This window comes from Mus caroli, unplaced genomic scaffold (assembly GCF_978045245.1).
Source record: "Mus caroli unplaced genomic scaffold, Mus_caroli_1 scaffold_4, whole genome shotgun sequence".
NCBI lineage: Eukaryota > Metazoa > Chordata > Mammalia > Rodentia > Muridae > Mus > Mus caroli.
In genome coordinates this window covers 37007562-37021909 of record NW_028227259.1, presented here as the reverse complement: position 1 = coordinate 37021909, position 14348 = coordinate 37007562, and the positions used below count along the sequence as shown (strand labels likewise).

The following is a 14348-nucleotide window of genomic DNA, read 5'->3' as shown; positions in this document are numbered from 1 at the left end:
AAAGGGACGGGCTTCAGTTCTAGAGAAGTCTGGAAAGCAGGTGATTCTAGAGGGCCCCTGCCCTATGGTTCCATCCTGGGGCAGAAGTCCCAGCCTTGGCATGTGCTAGGCTCAAAAGCTGGAATGGCGTTCCCTGCACAAAACTCACCCTCCTGGTAGAATTGGACAGACAAGCAATAGGAAGTTTGGGCAGGAATTCACAGGGAAGGGAGGCCGTCCTGAGGCACAGCTCAAAGACCAGAGACAAGTGGGTGTAGGTCAGAGATAGTGGCAACTCCAGCTTCAGGCTGAGGTCTAACTCTTAGTGCCATTAGCGCTGGTCAGTGGGCAACTCTAGAGAGCCTGACTCCAGCTACAGAGGTCCTCAGGCCCTGCATAGAGCCGGTTTCCACTGAGTTGTACTCTATATCCCAGTGCTAGCAGTGGCTGGGTTTCCCCTCACCATCACATACCTTCTAAGTGTATGTGATGAGGCTAGACCTTCCATGTCTGCCCTTTTACAGAGAGTATAAAGTGTCCAGCTCACACAGTAGGTCTATTGGAAGCATCTGCACCAACCCAGGCGCAGGAGGCCATTTGTGTGTCCCTAGAGGCTTCTGACAACAGAACATAATGGCATCAGAGGACTTGCTCCCTTCCTTGCTCTACCGTGGTCAGACCCATGCAGCTGGCCACTGATCTGCCTGCCAGGACCACGCCTCCACACTGTTTGCCTAGTCATCAGGGGGGAAAGGTCAGTGTCAACCATTTCACTCTTCCAGAAAGGGGCTCCCCTTCCTGGGTTCAAACAGGAGAAGCAGCAGCATTCAGGGCCAGTGCTGTTTCTGCTGTGCCTCGCCCTGCTCGGTACCTCCCTCTGTGTCCCTAGGGCACACTCCTTACTCTGTCAACTCAGGACTCTGCCATCAGGAAACTGCAGGTGTCAGCACATCTGAAGGATAAACCTTGCCCTGGGAAAAACACCTTCACAACCATGGTATCTCCCTGCCAGGTTAAGTATCAGCATTCGTCTTTCAACAGGAGCAGTCACAGAGAAAAGCACTATTTCATTTTAGGGCAGGGCCACATGTGGCAACTATTTTTCCTACCAGAAAAAAATTCCCTGTCTTCCTACCTGTCCTGTTTGCTGAAGCCAATAAGACCAGGTTCAGAAGAGGCTGGGTCCCTGCTGCTGAGCGGCAGATGGGAGGGGCTGTGACAGAAACCTAGAGAGTTTCATGAGAGGCCCCAGCACAACAACCCACTACTGTCTGAATGGAAACTGCCAGCCCAGGCAGCACTGTTCCAAGATGATGGGTTATGTTTGTCTCCGGTGCTCAGTGGAGAGGAAAGTGGCAAACCAACTTCAAAGCCTGGCAGAGTTCTCCACTACCTCTGCCAGCAATGCCCAACCCACCCAGCCCACAGGAACCTCCCTACTCAAGGGGGTGGACAGATAGGTTGCTGTGTATGCTGAGCTATGAAGAGGCCCACAGCTCAGGAGTAGGGCAGGGTGCAGGCAGCCAAGAAGGGACCGCTGGTGACTAAGCAGGATCATTATGTCTTTAACAAAAATTCCTTCTCAGAGAGTGTTGTGGGATGGGCTAGACACTGAGTTACAGCATCTGCCAGCAATCCTTGTCCTCCAGCCTGTGGGCCTGACCACTCCTATGGTCCAGGCTTAGCTTTGGGCCTGGTACACACAGTACACAGCTTGCATGGAATGGGTACTGGTCCAGATAACCAGCTTACTGAAGTTGAGTCTGCCAATGTCATAGATGCAGGGAATAATATGGAGTGGAAATCCTCAGCTCCCCGTCCAGCTCCCAAGTGAACTGTGAGTGCTGGTCTAGGCTTTCAAAGCAATGAAGTAAAGCTAAAACCCACCCCAGCATTCTAGGTCCCCACACCAGCCCTGGCCTCTTCCCATCTTGGTTATAAGTAGGCAGCTATGAGTGCTTGGCCATCTTCTAACCCGTCTTAGCAAGGTGGGTAGGGTCATGGGGGGGAGCCCAGGGATGGAGACAGGTGCTCTTCTAAAACCACAGAACAGCTGGGCAGTGGTGGCGCACGCCTTTAATCCCAGCACTTGGGTGGCAGAGGCAGGCGGATTTCTGAGTTTGATGCCAGCCTGGTCTACAGAGTGAGTTCCAGGACAGCCAGGGCTATACAGAGAAACCCTGTTTCAAAGAAACAACAACAACAACAAACAAATAAAACCACAGAACAGAGTATAATACCCTGAGGTCCAGGTCATAGAAACTCCCAAATTAGACATGTCTGTTCAGGGACAAGAGCAGGAATCACCAGCTCAGGTCTGAGGAGACTGCCTTGAGAGGCATCTCAGGTGAGTGCTCTCATCTGCTGGTGCTTGAAGTCTGAGGGAGTTGTCATTTAATGTCATTGAAATCCCATTAGCTAATTGTGATCTGATCCCATTTCACAGCGAAGGTGCTGAAGCCCAAAACCTCAAGTTGGATAAGGCCCAGACTGTGACTTTGTCTTGGTTCTTGTGACAAGCTCTGTGCCTTTGCTGGTCAGCCTCTGCTCTCAGAACCCAGGAAAGCAGCTTGAGCTGGCTTAACCCTGGGCCATGGGAGAGCTCAGCTCTGGCCATATAATACATATTACCAGCCTGGCAGATCCCAGGCCATGAACCACACCTTCTGCAGGCTCAGGCAGGCAGATACACTGCACCCTACTCAGTGGCCTAAAGCAAGGGTACTTGGCTGTAGGCCATGCCACCATTCCCAATGGGTGTGCAGTAAGCGTGACTCAAAGGGAAGTAGACAGCAATTCTCAGAATCAGAGTTTGGCTGTAGGGCACGAAAGTCTATGCTACCAGGGTGCCTGTTTGCCCGTAAGGCCTACTGACTTCCCTGGATCACTGAGCAAAGTGATCAAGCCAATGCTATTACTGGAAGCCAGCTAGCAAAAACCACTCAGGTATTTCTGGGACCTCTATGGCCAGCTCACATGGACCAAGGAGTTGTCCCTAAATCCTGGAGGCAGTGATTCCTTCATGGAGCAACAGAGAGTCCAATCACTTGGTGCTAGAAGCTCAGAATTCAGCGCTGGGGAAGAAGACAAACAGCAGAGGGAATGGCATCTGGGTACCTGTGATGCCCCCATCCCAAAGTCCAGCCAGCTTTCTGTTTCATTCCTACTGTCCCTGGAGTTCATGGGTTGGGGTGGGGCACCGATACAAAGCCCCAGTCCAGCCATGTGGCCCTACATCTGCACTTTGCTTTACAGAACAGAAAAGTGAGAGTTTAGAAGTATAATTTGGGGCTGGAGAGATGGCTCAGCAGTTAAGAGCACTGGCTGCTCTTCCAGAGAACTCGGGTTCAATTTCTGACATCCACATGAGAGCTCACAACTGTCTGTAACTCCAGTTCCAGGAGAATTGACACCCTCACATCGACATCCAGGCAAATCACCAGCGTACATAAAATGAATAAATCATTAAAACAAGAAGAAGTGTAATTTGCTGGGAGCCTCAGGACCCTGAATCATGGCAGGAGGCAGCAGCCTTTCTCTGGGCTGCGGGGCAGTGAGGGGGGTGGAAGTGGGCATGGAAAATTCCCACAGCTCCTATTCACTGCACACACGAGACCATCTCCAGCTCATGAATGCCCAAATAGCACTACTGGAGGACTGCAGAGGCACACTGGGGTACTCTACTCTCCGAGGAGGACTCTGAGGTACAAAGAGTCCCCTTTCCCACTCCCCAGACTTCCCCATGCTTTTACATCTGGCATACAAAGGGCATTTTGAGAATTGAACTCAGGACCTCTGGAAGAACAGTCAGTGCTCTTAACCTCTGAGCCATCTTTCTAGCCCCGAAAAGGGCATCTTGATCAATGATTTGCTATCCTCCCTGGTCTGTCTGCTCCTACGTAACAGCTTCATGCCCAGCCCAGAGAATCCCTTTCCCACAAATCTTGCCTTTCCTAGGCTCTAGGTTCCCCATCTCCTCTGCTTAGGCTGCCCACTTCCTCTGCCCAGCAGTGCTATAAAAGAGCCATATATGTCTGTGCCCAGGAAATCTGGAAGGCCATGAGCCAGCCAGATGATGGCACCGTAGGGTCTGCCAGAATCTCTGACCCTTGGTCCCCACAATGGAGCTTTAAGGACGGAACTCACACTGGTCAGTCTTTGTGAACACAGGTGTTTGCCCACAGGACCAATGCAGGCAGGAACCTGGAAGCCTGCCCTATAACCCAGGCCTCTCCAGGCCTGGCCTTGCCCACCTCAACCACAAGACAAAATGGCCTGTTGTCCCTGACTGAGCAGTACACACAGGGAAACACCCCAGCATCTGAGTGAGTATCAGCTACTCACCACTAGCAGACTGTGGGCACTCATAACCACCCCTGGGTAGAAAGTGTTTGCCACTCCTCATGTTACAGATGTAATGGAGGTTCAGCGGGAGGGAACGCCTGATGCACAGCATGTAGTTGAATTTGAACCCAAGCCCCCAGCCTGTGTTTGTGCCCTTCCATCTGCCCTTCTATGACTAAAGCAGGGCGTTTTGACTCTCTGGACCTTTTGGATTTCTGGAGGCCTACATATGCACATGCATCCATATGGGGACAAAAGGATACTGTGGGCTGACTCAGCACCCCACTTCCTCTATCCATGTGAAAAGGAAGGGTGAAGGCAGTCCTGGAGTCTACCCTCTTCCCTTCTGTCTCTCCCAGCCCAGCCTCCCCCCAAAGGCTAGTCTCCCTTTCCTCTCTTGCCAGAAGGGGCATGGGGAAGGAGGTGGACAGACCTGAGATTGACATCTTCTTGGAGCCCTCTCATGCCCCAGGAGTGGAGAGCTAAATCTGGGGCCTAAGGCTGGGCTTCCCTACCAGGAAAAGAACGCTGTGGTCTAGAGGGACCGAAGCCAGTGAGAACAACACGCACCTAGCTCACAGGGTTGACCTGAGTCTGTGTTCTCGCTCCCAGCCCAGCGCCTAGCTCCTGAACCCATTCTGTGTTGCACCATTGATCCAGCAGGTGATATTCAGAGCCCCTTCAGGTGGGATGTAGCATCCTTAATAGTCACATATTGTAACCCCCGAAGTCCCACGCTGTGCCCAGTGGGGGTGGCTTCTCTAGAGCTCTTATGGAGTCACCTGACAAAAGGCACAGAACTACCAGTGTCAAGGAATGGACAAACAGAAAGGCAGAAAGATAACAGGAGCTACGCAGGGTCATGGGAGGTGGCAGAGGGAGTTGACTCCAGCAGGACTCAATCTGTTAACAGCCAAGGCCCAGAGCCACAGAAGGGTGGAGGTGGAAACCCACATGTCCGCTAACCTACAACTCTCTGAACACTCTTCTATCTTCTCAGAGACTCACTCCTCCTCAAAAATCTCCAAACTCCCTACACCCACTCAGTCATTCACGCGTCAGTGTGAACAGCACTAACAGGTGGCTTTTCTCTTAAACTTCATGAGCCTCTGAAGGAAGAAAAGTTTGGAGGGAATGTAAGCAAATTTATCTCCCAAGTCTTTGGAAACCCCGCTAGATGTGCCCTGTAACCTGGGCCTAGCAACGGGTGCCGGAGGAGCCGGAGGGACCGGAGGGACCAGGACACTCGCCAAACCAGCCCTATCTCCTAGACTGAACGCCCAGCCCTGAGCCCAGACTGCCGCCGCCGTCCGACCTGAGAACCCCACTCCCACCTTACAGCGGGACACAGGTTCAAGGGACCCAGGCAGGTCTTTGAGACACCACTGTGCCGCGCATGTCCACGACCCGTCCCGAAACCCTTGAAGTGCCTTACCTGCCGGTTCCCAGCCCAGGGACCCTGCGTCCGGGAGGCGGATCCCTGCTCTGTTGCTCCGCTTTGCGGCCAGTTGTGCCCGCAGCCAGGCACTCCGGTGCAGGCCCCGCCTCTAATCTGGCCCCGCCTCCCAGGTTCAGGTCCCCACCCTCGCACTGCCACTCCGCCCCACCCCTGGCCCGCCTTCTCCACCCGTTCCCTCTGGCAGCTTAACACACCTTTTCTTTTCTCTTTTCTTTTCTTTTTTCTTTTCTTCTTTTCTTTTCTCTTCTTTCCTCTCCCCTCCCCTCTCCCCTCCCCTGTCCCCTCCCCTCTCCCCTCCCCCCTCCCCTCTCTCCCCCTCTCCTCTCCCCTCCCCTCTCCCCTCCCCTGTCCCCTCCCCTCTCCCCTCCCCTCTCCCTCCCCTCTCTCCCTCTCCCCTCCCCTCTCTCCCCCACTCCCCTTCTCCCTCCCCTCTCCCCCCTCTCCCGCTCCCCTCTCTCCTCTCCCCCTCCCCCTCCCCTCCCCCTCTCCCCCTCCGCGGGTGAAGGCAGTGAGGAGAGGAGCAGGGAGCCCAGAATCCTAGCCCTTCAGCCCTCAGGGTTGACACACTTATCATTCCTGTCTCTGCCCCCAGGGCAACACCACCAGTCCACAGTTTAGCTCTCATGGATCCCAGAGGCTAAGGAGACAGGTGCTGACTGGCGGAGATGCCCTCCCTCTGGGGTACCCATCATGTTCCCACCTCTGGCTGCCCAGGTATCACCTCTGCGTACCTAAGTTGTCTATGATCCTCTGCCTGCCCAGGCTGCTCCATCTTCTCCTGTGGAGAGTGCCAGGCGCACAGCACTGGGCTGTTTGGCCCAGAATCCTATACTTTCAGCCCCTCCTCTGTCCACTGTTGATTGGCCCCATCAGCACCTTACACAGCCGCCTTACTCTTAGGACTTGGCTCAGGGTTGCAAAAGGCTAGACACATCTATCCCTAGCATCAAGTTCAGTTAATCAAATGCATGGCCTCATTGAGGGCCCTGGGGATCCTGATTCAAGGCAAATTCTGATCCTTATGGCTAATGGGAAATGGACACAGATGCTATCGTGTCACTTTGCATCTCTTGTCCCCAAAGCTGAGGGGAGGGACAGAGACCTGGAGGGAAGTAGAGCAAAGCCAGACATTGGTGCCACCTGCAGGAACCTAACTGAAGGTATACGCAGGGCTGGCTTTCACATATCACATTCAGAGAAGATGGAAGGGACTAGAGACTACCATCTCCTGAAATGTAGCTGTGGTGAGGCCGAGGACCTGGGCACCCAGAGCTCCCTCCCAACTGGAGCTGACAAGATGGAGAGGATGTGCAGGACAGAGCCCATGCTTCAGGGGAGCAGAAGGGATGCAAAGCCCCTAAGCAGGCACAAGGAGGGGAAAGTAGGTCTCTCTGCAAAGCACACGTGTAGTGAGCCAGTCCTCCTGTGCAAGCAAGGTTGCAGGCCATCTTCTTCCTGGCCACCTGAGGCCCCCTTAGCAGCTCTCCCTGTGTCCCCTTATCCCAGAACCTCTTTCTCCCTTTGCAAAGCTCAGGGGTCACTTTTGTTCCCTACTCTCTCATCCCACATCCTGTCTGTACTTCTGTCTGTCTGGAGGTCCTACCAGCTCATGACCATGACACTACCTTTGCCAGCCATCGTCCTGCTCCTTCCTCTGGCCTGCCCCTCACTAGGGAATCTGTTATGATCTCGCCTCAGAATTTCTCATAGCCTGTCTTCACCCCAGATCAAAGACCTTATCCATAGGTGAGCCCAAGCTTGCCCAACCCCTCCTGGGACCCCTGTTCACTGCTCCCGCTCTGAGTGGTCACACTGCCTGCTTGCTCTTCCCATGTTCCAGGCACACTTCCGTCTCAGAGCCTCCCATCCTGCAGTTCCCTCCCTGCTCTCCCCCCCCCCCCTCGCGACCCCCAGATATCTTGACCTATCCCTTCACTTCTGTCTGTCTGTCCTCTGCCTCACTGTTTCTTTGTTAGAAGGTTCTTTCCATGGACTAGAGCAGTGGTTCCACCTTCCTTTTTCTCTTCCCAAGAATGGCCTCATGGTGAGGCTGCTTCCCCGTGGCAGGCCTGTTTCTGGGTAAGACCAAAGCTGAAGGCTACTGACCACTCCTATGGGGGACAGCAGGAAAATCCATAGACCAAAGCATTGAGGGTGGGTAGGGAAGGGATGGGTAAGGCCTGGAAACCTTGCAGATGATTTAGCTCACCACAAAGAGATGTGGGTGGGTGGGGTGGGAGAAAAGTTGGCCTCAAACATCTGGTAGATGTAGGCATCTGGCAGGCTGTGAGAACAAGGCTGGGTCCTCTGCTGGGAGACCAGGCCTAACATCTTGCCTTCTTGGGTTCTAGGTCTTCCTCTATCCAGGGGCAGGTTCTGTGGCTCCCTCACACTGGACTTGTTCCAGGGGAGATAGAAAGTTTTCTCCTTTGCTGGTGTGAGTCAGAATCAAGGCAGAGGGAGAAGCAGAGGGTAGGGAGTGGAGAGAAGCTGAAGGGACTTCTTAGGCCAGGCTGTAGAAGGGTCCGAGATACAGGTCTGGGCCATACTCCAAGCCATGGCTCTTACAGGCTTGCTTTCTTCTACTGTGCCAGTTCTACATGCACTCTGGGAGAGTCAGCTGAGCATCTCTGCCCAGGAGGCCTTTCCAGGCTCCTGTGCCATGCATCACCCAGTTGTCACTTGCAGCTTTCGACACACCCTGCAGTATAGGACTCTACAAGTCCTGCTCCACTGGCCCAGCCTGTGAGTATCTGGCCAGGCTTCTCCACTACCTTTCATGCCCAACCAGGCCAGGACTCCTGGCCAGCCAGAGATCGGGTGTGAGCTGATGATGTTGGAGGAGGCTTCCTGAGGACAGCAGGACCAAGCTGGACCAGACCTGGAGAGCTTTCTTGGAAAAGATGCTGTACTGGAGGACAGAGGGAGGATGGAGCCAGAGCAGCAGTTAGGTGGAAGAGCCCCCCAGGAATCTTCCATGGACTTGCACATGACTGCCTGGCTTTGGTGCTAAAGCCCAGATTGGCTCTGGCTTTACCAATTGAACAGTTTATTTGGATCAGTTTTCGATCTAGAACACTGTCAAACAAACCTTAGTAGAAAATTCTATTTAAAAAACACAAGCCCCGTGGGTGGCAGACCCTGGCCTCACACGTACTGATATTTCTATTTTTACACCCAAACATGCTTTCAGCCCCCGGAGCCCGATTTGGAACTTGAAAGCAGCCTGTTCTATTCTGGGACCCACTTCCGGCCTTGGTGGTGTGATGGAGGCGGTGTTTGTACACACAGGCTGCTCTGCCCTCTGCCCTCCCCACCTTCCCACCTCCTGTCTCTTCCTGCCCTCTTTCATCCACATAACCTCCAGGACAATAATGGCGTCTGCGAGAAGACCACAGGTTCAGGCAGGGAAGCTGTGGACTTCAACAGTAATGTGGTTCCCTATTATCTCCTGAAGGTACCACCAATCACTCAAGCCTGTGTCAGGAGGGGTGGCCAGCCTTTCTCCAGTCAACACTGGACACTGAGACATGGGGTGAAAAGTGGCCCATGTGACAATAAAAAAGTTCTCCCAAACCATTGGTGGGAGGAAAAGGGGAAATAAGTAAGCCCCGCCCAGGAGACTTGAGGACTGGCTCCTAGATGGGGCCCCAGGCCCTGCCATGGTAGATCTGCCTAGGAGAAGTGAGTGTGGGGCCCACCCACAAAGTTCCAGAGTCATGTGCCCCTCCAGGCCTGGCACTGGGTCCTGATGGGCACCACCCAATTTTCAGCACAGCCTGTCCATTACCTCTCCCTTCTATCTTAGACCTTGGTCCTCATTCCCACCCATGAGAACCCCAAACCATGCTGGCCAGACTCCAGACTCCCAGATGTTACCTTACGCACCCCAGATGCTACAAAACCTTGGGACTTAGTGCTGACCCCTCAACACCTTGATCCCTACTGTGCCCATTCCTTGAAAGCTACACTGGAGCCCTCCTATGCCCCAGACGGGCCCCAGACACATAGGAGGCCAGACAGGCTTTACCCAGAAAATCCCTGTTTGTACCCCCCTCCCCCAACCTCCCTCCACAGAGGTAGGACTGGAAGAGTAACAGCTGTGACAAGTAGCCAGACTCATGCTCTACCCAGACATTTTCCTGCCAAGGACCCCCTACCCCAGGCTGGGGCTTTCCCATCACAAAAGAAAGCTTTCACACAAGCCTGGAAGGCCAGCAGGAGAGTGAGAAGGGGCTCACTAAAGGTGAGGCTGAACCTGCCCTATTCTGTGGTAGTAAGTACCCAGGAGAGAGGCAGGCAGCATGGTGTCCCTCTTCCAGCGTGCATAGGCTGAGAATAGATTTTCCTTATTTACCTTAAGAAATGGGTGCTGTAACTCCGGGACCCCCTCTGCAGACCCACACAGATGATTGAGCCTAAGGCACAGGTTCAGACCAAGCTCCATCATTTCAGCCAAGCCTGACCGTGAATGCCTGTAATCACCATGCTTGGGATGCTGGGGCAGGAGGATTGCCGGTCTGGGCTACACAGCAACTTTTAGAACGGCCTGAGCCACAGTTTGAGTAATCCCATAGCTGGCAAGGCTCACAGAACATAGGAGTTGCCCTCCTTCACCTTCTCCAGGGGCCGCAGTTCAATTCTGCCCATTTTTTTCTGTTTGTTTCACTTCCCTAACCCTAAAGGACACTCTTATTGCTACTTCCTGGTCCATAGCATCAGCACTCGCCTTAGATAGCTATGCTCGCAGAACCTTCACGTACAGCCTCCCGGCAGCTAGCTAGCTTCCTCTCCTCGGCTTGGTTCTCCTGGAACTACTAAATGCTTTCATTTTTTTATTTGTTCACCTTTATTAAATAAATAATTTAAATCCCACCTAATGCCCAGATCTCCGCAATGGCCTTCCACTACACCAGGCACACCATCAGACTACAACAGACTTCTAAGTGCGGCCCCGCAGCCCCCTTCACTAGTGTCTTGGCTTCCCTGGAATCCCTTACAGTGAGATTCCCAAACTTCCTTTTTCGGTTTCCCCCTCTTTTCGGAGAAGCACACCCTCAAGTGGCTCCTGAGAAGGGAACATGTTTCCTGAGGACTCCCCCTGCTCTATTTTTTTTTTTTTTTTTTCTGAGACAGGGTTTCTCTGTGTAGCCCTGGATGTCCTGGAACTCACTCTGTAGACCAGGCTGGCCTCGAACTCATAAATCTGCCTGCCTCTGCCTCCCAAGAGCATGAGCCACCACTGCCCAGATGATTTCCTCAATCTTATCTTCCAGTTCTTCTATTGAGTTTCTATGCTCATGTACATGTATACATATGTATTTTTCTAGGATCATATATATACATTTCAAGATATATGTATATACATATTGAACTTCTATGATGTGTGTATGCTTGTCTGTGTGTGTGTGTGTGTGTGTATATATATATATATATATATATATATATATAGAGAGAGAGAGAGAGAGAGAGAGGATCTCATGTAACCCAGTGTATTCAGTATTGAGGACTGAACCTAGACCTCCATAGGCAACCATTCTGCCAGCTGAACTATATCTGAAACTTCCACAATCATATTTTTAATTTTTTTTCTTTCTTTCTTTCTTTCTTTCTTTTTTTTTTTTTTTTTTTTTTTTTTTTTTGGTTTTTGAGACAGGGTTTCTCTGTGTAGCCCCAGCTGTCCTGGAACTCACTTTTTAGACCAATCTGGCCTCGAACTCAGAAATCCGCCTGCCTCTGCCTCCCAAGTGCTGGGATTAAAGGTGTGCACCACCACTGCCCGGCTCATATTTTTAATTTTCTAGAGTTCTTTATATTTTCTAAATATTCTTTCTTCTGAGCACCCAGTTCTATTTTTTTTCATGAATATATACACATTTTTCTCTTTGCTTCTTGAGGGTACTGGTCACATGTTCTAAGCCAGCTGTAGTGGCACACACTTGGAGTCCTAGCTAACCAGAAGGCCAAGGTGAAAGGGCTGCTCATCTATGTGCCCAAGGTCTAAGGAAGAGACACCCCTAGCCAGCCACCCAGGCTCAATCAGATGTTGTGCAAGCCTACTAGAGTAGGTGGGGTTGGTGCCTTTGTGGCCACACTGCCCCCTTGTGGACACTTCCATGGCAGGACCCTCGTACCTGTGAAGGCCTCATGTGTCTGGGAATGTTACAGCAATGTGCTTGGGTGACATGTGTTGGCATCAGACCAGTCCCCAACTTCACTGGCCACAGACTCACATATGAGCCTTTCCCCTTCAGAGGGAGGCCTCTGCTTCTTACACAGCTTCCTTTTGGGCTCAACTGGCCCTTGAGGTCACAGGGCAGGGCTGAAGTCCCAGCATTCAAAATAAAACAGGAAAGAACTAGGAAAAGTTGCAGATTCCAAAGGGACCTGTGTGAGAGTCAGAGGAAGAGGCCTTTGAGGAATCAGACTGATAAGTTAAGCCAGAGTTAGGTTAGCGGCCTGTCCACTTGCTCCACAGGATTACTGGAAACTCGCGGCCCATCGGAACTCAGAATGAGAGTCCCTCTCCGAGACTCTGAGATCTCCAGTCTTCTCCATCCCACTCTTGGGTATCCCTGGGAACCCTCCCTTGCTCATTGTATCCCTTTCTTGGGAACCCAAGTACCGAGCTCCTCTTCATTCTTTACATTGCAATAGATAGCGCCCCCTCCCCCCAAACACACTTGCTACTTAGCACAGGCTGGTCTCAAACGTATGATCCTCCTGCCTCAGCATCTTGAATTTTGGGATCATAAGTCTGTGCAGTGACTCATCTAATCACCCTCTTTAAGTTGGGATACTCCACTCCCTTTCCTGGCCCCCACATATTTCCCCCCATCTTTTCCTTATTATATTAAGTTATTTTTCTTGTTGATGCAAAATACCTAAAATAAATAAATAAATAACCAACTTAAGGGAGGAAGGGTTTGTTTAGGCTCCTGGTTTGAGGGGACACAGTCACTCAGAAGGAGAAAGTATGGCAGCTGGAGCAGGAGCCAAGGGAAGTGAACAGTGGTACTCAGTTCACTTTCTCCTTCTCAGTCAGCCTGGAGCCCAGCACATGCAAAGTGCTGCCTCCACTTAGTATGGGTCTTTCCTCAATTAATCCTCCCTGGAAACCTCATGGCCATGCTCCCAGCTGTGTTCCAGTTAATGACAATTATTAACCAATGTGCTCGAACAAAGTTTCCCTACCTCATGGACTGGGCATCTGCCTCCACTGTTAGAATATTCATCTATGACTCTCTAGGACCCAGGCCCTGTATTCAGCTGAAGGCACATGTATGCCAGGAACTTCCTGTGTTAACTTGCAGAATCTTAACCATGTCATAGGTGGTCAGTGTCCTTAGAGGTCTGAATCTCTCATCTACAATTCTAAAGTCCCCCAAAAGCTCAGAAACCCAAAGTGTTTTTCTTAGAGCTGGTACAATGGCTAACTTGAATCTTAATCTTGTCCTACTTAATTTGACTGGCATCCCCTCTGTATTTCCAGAAACTGACTTGTTTTGTGGGGCTTAGAAATGCCCCAGTGGGAGTGCTAAACTCTATGTCAATTGTTTTTTTTTTTTTTTTTTGGTTTTTCAAGACAGGGTTTCTCTGTGTAGCCCTGGCTGTCCTGGCACTCACTTTGTAGACCAGGCTGGCCTCAAACTCAGAAATCCGCCTGCCTCTGCCTCCCGAGTGCTGGGATTAAAGGCGTGCGCCACCACGCCCGGCTTTCTATGTCAATTGTTATGATACGATAAGAGAAAGGATTTCAAGTGTAGCTGGAGGTGGTAGCTCTAACTATAATCCCAGAATTTAAAAGGCTGAGGCAGAAGGTTTACTCTGAGTTTGAGGCTAGCCTGGTTTACAAAATGAGTTCCCGTTTGGTCCTCAAAGTGATACCCAGCATCAAAAAGTAAAGAACAAGATCCAAGCATGGTAGCATGCGCATCGTTAATCCTAGCACTTGGGAGACAGAGACAGGCAGATCTCCATAAGTTCCAGGCCAGCCTGATCTACATAGAGAATTCCAGGCTAGCCAGGGCTGCAAAGTGAAATGCTGTCTCAAAACCAAAACAGAAGAGACCGAAAAATAAAGAACAAACCAAAAAGATCTTCAAGGGGGCTGCAGAGATAGCTCAGTGGTGTACAAGCAGATAGCCTGAAGACTGAGAGATAGCCCAGTGACATTCGAGCAGATAGCCTGAGAATCTGATTTTGGACTCATAGCACCCATGTGAAACTAAGCATGACTACACACCTCTATGACCCTAGCATGGGTCCTGGGGTTGGGGATGGAGACAGGTGGATCCCTGGAACTTGCTAGCCAATCCGTGAGCTCTGGGGTTTAGTGAGAGACCCTGTCTCAAAAAATAAGGTGAAGAGAGACAGTGGAAGGCACTCGACATTAACTTTTGATCTCTACACACATACACCCACACGTGCATGCTATATATGCATACACACATATTGCACACTCACGCATACATGTATAGTATATATACACTCATATACATATCATGCACATATGCATGTTACACACACACACACACACACACACATTTTAAAAAAAGACTCCCAA

The 14348-nt window shown here is 51.4% G+C and overlaps 1 protein-coding gene across 2 annotated transcripts in view; it reads right to left on the bottom strand.

Moving 5' to 3' along the window:
• Sh3bp2 (SH3 domain binding protein 2) overlaps nt 1–5831 on the bottom strand; it is a 38052-nt gene extending 32221 nt beyond the window's left edge. For both annotated transcript variants that reach the window (XM_021162206.3, XM_021162205.2), the window contains exon 1: nt 5759–5831. The gene's annotated coding sequence lies outside the window, so the exon portion shown is untranslated. The remainder of the gene's footprint in view (nt 1–5758) is intronic.
• Nucleotides 5832–14348: the final 8517 nt, after the last annotated feature.